This window comes from Thermobia domestica, chromosome 7 (genome assembly GCF_964235325.1).
Source record: "Thermobia domestica chromosome 7, izTheDome1.hap1.1, whole genome shotgun sequence".
Taxonomy (NCBI): domain Eukaryota; kingdom Metazoa; phylum Arthropoda; class Insecta; order Zygentoma; family Lepismatidae; genus Thermobia; species Thermobia domestica.
Genome location: NC_137460.1, coordinates 148,909,588 through 148,916,563, shown reverse-complemented (window position 1 = coordinate 148,916,563; position 6,976 = coordinate 148,909,588). Strand labels below are relative to the sequence as shown.

The window sequence follows — 6,976 nt, the reverse complement described above, 5'->3', positions numbered from 1 at the left end:
TAGTTAGTAACACTGCATAATAAGTATGGTATTGTATGTTTTTCTGTCATATGTAAATTTGAAATTTGTAATACCCTGATGTAGTCATTTGAAAAATGACTATGTTCAGTTGGGAACATTATTAACCTTGTGGTATTACCAAGGTGTGCCAAATAATGACCCTCTGGCGATGTTTGCATGGTGCAAAATTTCAGTGTTTTTTGTCTATTAGTTTAAAAGTTACCAGAGTATATCAAAATAAGGATGCACCCTATATATATATATATATATATATATATATATATATATATATATATTGTAAATAACCTATTACACCACTTTGTTCTATTTTGATAAATTTGAGCTGTCCATCAGCCCTAAATTCATTATCCAGAAAACGATCAGTCCCTCCGATATGAACCTCCTGGATCCACTAATAGCCCCAGAGTCATCTTTCATACACAAATTTAAATTTTAGCTTTTTAAAATGTATTCTAATTGTACACGGACGTAAATGCTTGATAAAACTACTTTTGAGTGTAACAGGAGGGCGGGGAAGTAGCTACTATTTCTGCAATTTGCTGTTCCATCATATTTTCTATCTATTGTGAATTCAAATATTAGTAGATTCTTGTTTTACGTCCATCCTCTAATTGAATCGGTAATTTATTGTAAAATTTTGTTACTACATAAATAACGTAAGTTAACACATTAAGTGCCGCGTGAGATCACGTAGGTCTCGCATAAAATATTTCTTTACGGCAACATGGTGCCAAGTTGGTCTCACACAAGTTCTTGTTAGCGTATGTCCTGTGGTGATTCACTGATCTCACTTTTTACATTAAAAGCTATTGCAGTGTATAGTAGTCGACCTGGTAGTACAAGAAACAACCTTACCTGTGGAATTGTGAGTCCAACGTCAGGGCACAATCGGCTAAAATTTGTATGGTGGCATATTGGTCTCACGTGGCCACTAAGCCTACTCCGAACCACGGTCTATCTGGGGCCACGTGACACCAACGTGTCACCACAAGAAAGAATCAATATTACATAGTACCGATACTACAGAATTACCTAAAATAAATAAGTTAATACTTAGGAAGACACACAGAAACCGAAAATGAAGAAAACACATTCTGGCTATAAGAGATGTTTTTGTTGCAATATAGGTGGCACTTAAGCTGTTAAAGATTTCGTGGTTACTGTTGTCATTATGTATTTTGTAGTGCGCTTCCTACTTCTTATAATTTGAAGAGGGTAAAATTATGCTTTTCTATTATGTGAACAGCATCACCTTTCAAAGGAAAGTAATAAGAAAGGAGCACCGCATACCGAAAAATCACAGGAGCGCCGACCTTTTAGAGAACTCGTTCAAATTCTGATTCCTTCATCATTATTTACCACAGCAGCAACAAAGTTACAAGGTATTGCTTAAATTAATTAACCTACGAATGCTACCCTTGAGCTACACTTAATTTTAACAGAGCGTTGATGGTTTGGGAAGGACTCTGCTACCAATGTTAAATTTAAAATTCATTAACATTTGAAAAGTGTGAAGTACACATATTACTAAATTTAACAAGCATGTGCAAAAGTGACTACGCAGCCGAAGATGTTAAATAAAGTATCCTTCATTAATTATTTGTCATTATTATCTCCATCATAGAGAAGACATTTGGCTAACAGCTTCTCTCTGTCTCTCCCTCTCCATTCTCTTTCTGACCTTTACCCACGCTGCAGGTGTTTTCCTTTATTAACCCTGCAACACGTCATATGTAAAACAGTGACCATTTTAATTTCCTATACACTCACATGCTTTTGCATACATTTACATTTGGGTAGGAGTGTATCAAGTATGCGCAGACGCAACTGTGACCTACGACTCGTTTAAAAGGTAGTCATATACGCAAATAGAATTACTTTTCAAGTTCATAATTTCCTTTGCAATATCGTTAACTACATATGGTTATTATAAATGTAAATTAACCTCGATAAAACAGTTATGAACTGAAGAAAGAAAAGAAAAAGTTGTTTGAAAGGCTTAGTAGTTTGCTCTTAACCCTTTCGGACCCAAGTCATTTTTGACGTCTTCCTATATTTCCAGTTAATGACTTATTGCTGAAAAACTAATTATCCGATTGATATTATTAAGGCCCTACTTTTTAGAAGAGGGATGTGGCCATTTTTTGGTGTAAGTTACATTGCAGTGCTGCCAACGGGAGGAAAATTATTAAGGGAAATGAAGGGGTGAAAATTTATTTTAAAAATCCCTAACCGAACTTCAAGAACTTTTTGTAGCTGGCACCACCGTTGCCACGTGGATCCAAGTCACCTAAAAGAATTCTTTGCTGTGTTGACAAGGTACAGTGAAAACCTGAAGCCGCTTTCTGTCATACAAAGAGAGTGAGAAAAATATCTCTGTCGTCTAACACATGACACTTTGACACTTTTTACGCCTCAGAAGTAAAAATTAACATATATGCCAGGGCTACAGTTTCCCTAATTATCCTATTGAAACTTTTTATGGTGTATTCTGTAGACCAAAGAGGAGGCTTTCAGAAAGTGGTGCGTTTGTTTCAATGTAGCCAGCAAGAGGGAAATAATATAGGGGAAAGGGAAATTTTCCGAACTTTTCACCTAAAATCGGGAATTTTTGGATGGAAACACTACAGACACAGACTGCAACTATCTGAAAATAAACCTGGGTACCCCCTTTTTAATATATCCTAAAAGTATCATGGCAATATCTAACAAAGCAAGCATAATTTTTTTTAAAAAAATATCTCATTTAATATCTCATTCTACCTCAGAAATTCAATATTTTCTAAACATTTACAGAACATTATAAATCTCAACTGTACTTCCCCTAATTATCCTACTGAAACTTTTTATGGTGCATTGGAAAGGGCTAAGCTAACAAGCTTTTCTGAATTTCCCCCTAAATAGGGAATTACAATTTTCCGTGGATGGAAACACTGCTACCAGACAAACGCAGACTATCTTAAACTTTCGTACACCACTAATATATCCTATCAGTATCATGTCGATATCTAAGAAATAAAGCTTGCAGTTTAAAAAAAAAATAGATTATGGTAAACAGAAAGGTAAAAAAAATCAAGGTTTAGAACCTAAATTCGAATTTTTCGTACGCTTCCTAATTACCCCATTGTAACGATCTGTTCAAGCTTTTGTTTAGTAATGACCAATGTTCGACTGTTGTAAGTTGATTTGCGTTCGTACGTATAAGGTACGGATTTATAAACGAAAATTTTGAAAATTTCGAATTGTTTGCCCAAATTTAGGGAAATTTTAATTTGGTAACACTGCGTGCGGGCCGGTCCAATTAATGTCAACAATTAGATATCCACCCGAGCCGATATCTACCTGACAAGTCTTAAAGAAGATCTCTCTACAAAGGAAGCTACAAGAAGGGGGGGGGATTCAAAAATTTTCGAATATTTGACTCGGCTGAAATTTAAGAAGAAAATTCCACCACACCCAGAAGAAAAAGAAACTAATATGATAAAATATGGTCCAACCATATTTGACCATAAACAAAATTTATCTCGATATCTTAATAAGTATCCACACAGGAGCTGATTGGAAAAAGTGACATACCCGTGTGTGTCACTTTGGCCACCTGGGTCTGAAAGGGTTAATTTGGTATAGTAAGATTCAACACGAACAAAGAGGGATATTGCAGTTAACGGAAGACATTTTTTACTACACAAAAAACATCTGGATTGCTGAATAATCTGGATTTGTAATACTGTATCATAATGCAGCAAAAATTTGTTATGGTTATCTTTTTTAGGTTGGGATGAAGCGTTGTGGTGCCACATATATTTTACATCATTATTATAGATCTTGATTAGAGGAACACAATGATACAACAGATTTTGGGATTCGACTTTCGAGTCTTCAGACAATCGCAAGCCAAGTAAACCCCAAACCAAGTAAAATAAAAGCTCATCAAGAGTACTGTTAAATCACATGCATAGAGTACCTCCAATTTTAAATTATTTTATTCAATTTGATTTCCCTGCTTGCTTGAGTCAAACTCTGCACTTTTATTTTTTAATCTATTCCTACCGATCTAGTTTTCTTAAATTTTGAATTCATGCTTATCTTCAGTGACAATACACTATCTCTAATTGACTAAGCTTCCATATTCACTACGTCAATTAAAAAAAAAAAACTGTTTTGCAAATAAGGGTCCTTATCTTCAACACAAAGAGCACTATTATACGTACTTCTGCTGCTATTACTCCAGGTCTCGCCAACCCATTTGTTTATCCTAGCTCACCTGGAACCTTGTATTGCAATTTAACCCAAACTCCCGTACTTCCCCAATCAGTTATGGTTCTGAGGCTTTTGCTTATTAAAGAAAATGAAGTGTTCAGCAGCCAACAACAAACGCGCTGTCTCCTGTTTTAGACAGTAGCGCTACGAGATTGGGGGGTCGATTCGTACAGCGACACAACCTTAGTTTAGTTTCAACCACGGGTAAACCCCTGGCCCCTTACGACGCCCAACCCTGAAGTTATCGCCGCCTTCTGCAGTTTACATCAGTAAGTACCGTACGTTCAGAACGTCAGCGAGCACCTGACGCTTGATGGAGGCTAGCATTAGCAATTACCGATTTTCAAAGAAATGAACATTCAATTTTTAACTTAATTTATAAAAGGAAATTTCTGAGCAGAAGTGTTTAGTACTAATTTAACATTCTTAACTTCTTTCAACTCAACCAATTATTAAAGTGCAAATATGAAATTTGTACATTAACAAAATCTGATAAATAACCTTTCGCTTCCTATGAAGTAACACTAGCGATGCCATGTGGCAGAATTCCGCTCTGAACGACCTTTCCTTCAAAATTGCCGTTGCGGTAAGGTAAGACAAGGTAAGAAATATATGTATAGTCAACACAAAGTGCAGGGGGGCGCGGTGGCTCAGTGGTAGAGCGTTCACCTCTGGTGCTTGGGGTCCCGGGTTCGATCCCAGCCCCCGCCAAGTGAACTTTGCGGTGGACAAACACCGTGCTCGTGGGTTTTCTCGGGGTTCTCCCGTTTCCTCCCACTTTCTTCATTCCACCATTTCACTCATCACTCATCATCACCGTCTCCTTTAGCCTAAACGGCATAACCGTGGGACGTAAAACTCAAAGATTTCATTTAATTTCATTTCAACACAAAGTGCATATTCGATTCTATAGTAGGGGCCGCGGTGGCTCAGTGGTAGAGCGTTCACCTCTGGTGCTAGGGGTCTCGGGTTCAAACCCTGCTCCCGCCAAGTGAACTTTGTGGTGGACAAACACCGTGTGCGTGGGTTTTCTCGGGGTTCTCCCGTTTCCTCCCACTTTCTTCATTCCACCATTTCATTCATTACTCATTATCACCGTCTCCTTTAGCCTAACCGGCATAACCGTGGGACGTAAAACTTAAAATTTCATTTCATTTTCGATTCTATAGTAGATTATCTTCCTGCCGTTAACAAAATTCTTTGATCGTAGTGTTCGTTCAAACCATATTTAACCTTGTGCCTCAATGACTACGCCATGGAACTAAAGTTTCGAATGTTCCCTCGTTTTTCCCCACTGGCTACAGGGTGAAACCACGTTAAGTACTGCTGCCAACTGCTGTGAAGAAATCTTACACAGACCAGTAAGAGAAACCACGTACAAAGAAACAATATCGAAAAATAATAATGTACTATGTAAGTCTCTAAGTATCATCTTAATTAGATATACCCAGTATTTCTTTGTAAAAAGAATACTTTTATGCATAGTCATCTAAAGGTCAAAAGAAAGCGCATATAACAGGTTAAGTGAATTTTATTCGCAAGTCCACTGAAAATGATACTATTTTATATTTCCTAATATAGTTGCTTATATCTTATTAACAATAAGACAGCGGCGTGTTCATTTATGCATTTAATTAAATCATACTTTTATGATGTTCTATGATTTTATTTGGTCACGCATTACTAATTACAATAATTGAACGTATGAAGTTTATGTCACATAAAAATTCTTTTCTTATACACTTTATTATCCTATATAAGTAACGACTGAACTTTCTATGCAGCTCGAAATACATCCCCCCTCTTTTTCTCCTTACATTGATTAGCATGTCAGAGAGAGGTGAAGCCAACATGGATGGATATGAGGAAGCTGGTGATAATTATTTCACTAGACACTGTCGGGCCAGGATAAAGTTTTTTTTTTTTTTTTTTTTTTTAACTATCTCTTGACAGTTATGAGAGAGATTTCAATTGGTACCTGTGTGCGAAATTACTGGGAGATCTGTAAGGATGGGGGGGGGGGAGAAACTTAGGAGTGTAGTGTATTTAGATTTGTAGTAAGCAAATTATCATTCTTCAATTGATTATAGAATTGAGCAACCTCCTAATTCAATAGTTCCCAATAACTTTAGAGTTGCACTTTCCCTTTTTATTTCTCAGAAGAGGTACGAACTCATACTAAATTTTGGTATCTGCATAGTAGTAGTAGAAGTAGGATGCAATATTCACAAAAACTAAATTACAAACCTTTATTTATGTTACAAGTATAAAACATACAATATATACGTACAGAGATATCATTGCATTATTTACATCTCTTGTAATTATGAAATGTAAATAATGCCACAGACCTCCTAGGAGTCTGTGGATCACCAATTGGGAACGACTGTTCTAATCAGTTACAACGCCAGAGAGGAGGCAAGTGCTACCTGATGGCTATAATGAAAGAATAGCCGTCCTTAAATTTGTCTGTCCAACTACTCATCCCTCCTCTCCCAAGAAATTAAAACTAGCGTCCGAATTGGTCCGAATTACCCGTCAATCTTACGTGTTCTTCATATATTCAAGATCCTATAGCAGTATAAATAACTATCAATACAGCCGTTTTGTCGTCCCAGTTACATTTCCGGAAGTTCTGTTGCTAGGGGATGGCTCAGTCACCCTGCAGCGTTCAGTTTGTTTAGATTAAAATGTG

General features: G+C 36.7%; 1 protein-coding gene across 5 annotated transcripts in view; it reads right to left on the bottom strand.

Moving 5' to 3' along the window:
* Window positions 1-6,976, bottom strand: part of LOC145690481 (beta-1,3-galactosyltransferase 5-like) — a 283,017-nt gene that overhangs the window by 240,576 nt on the left and 35,465 nt on the right. The gene's annotated exons all lie outside the window — the stretch shown is intronic.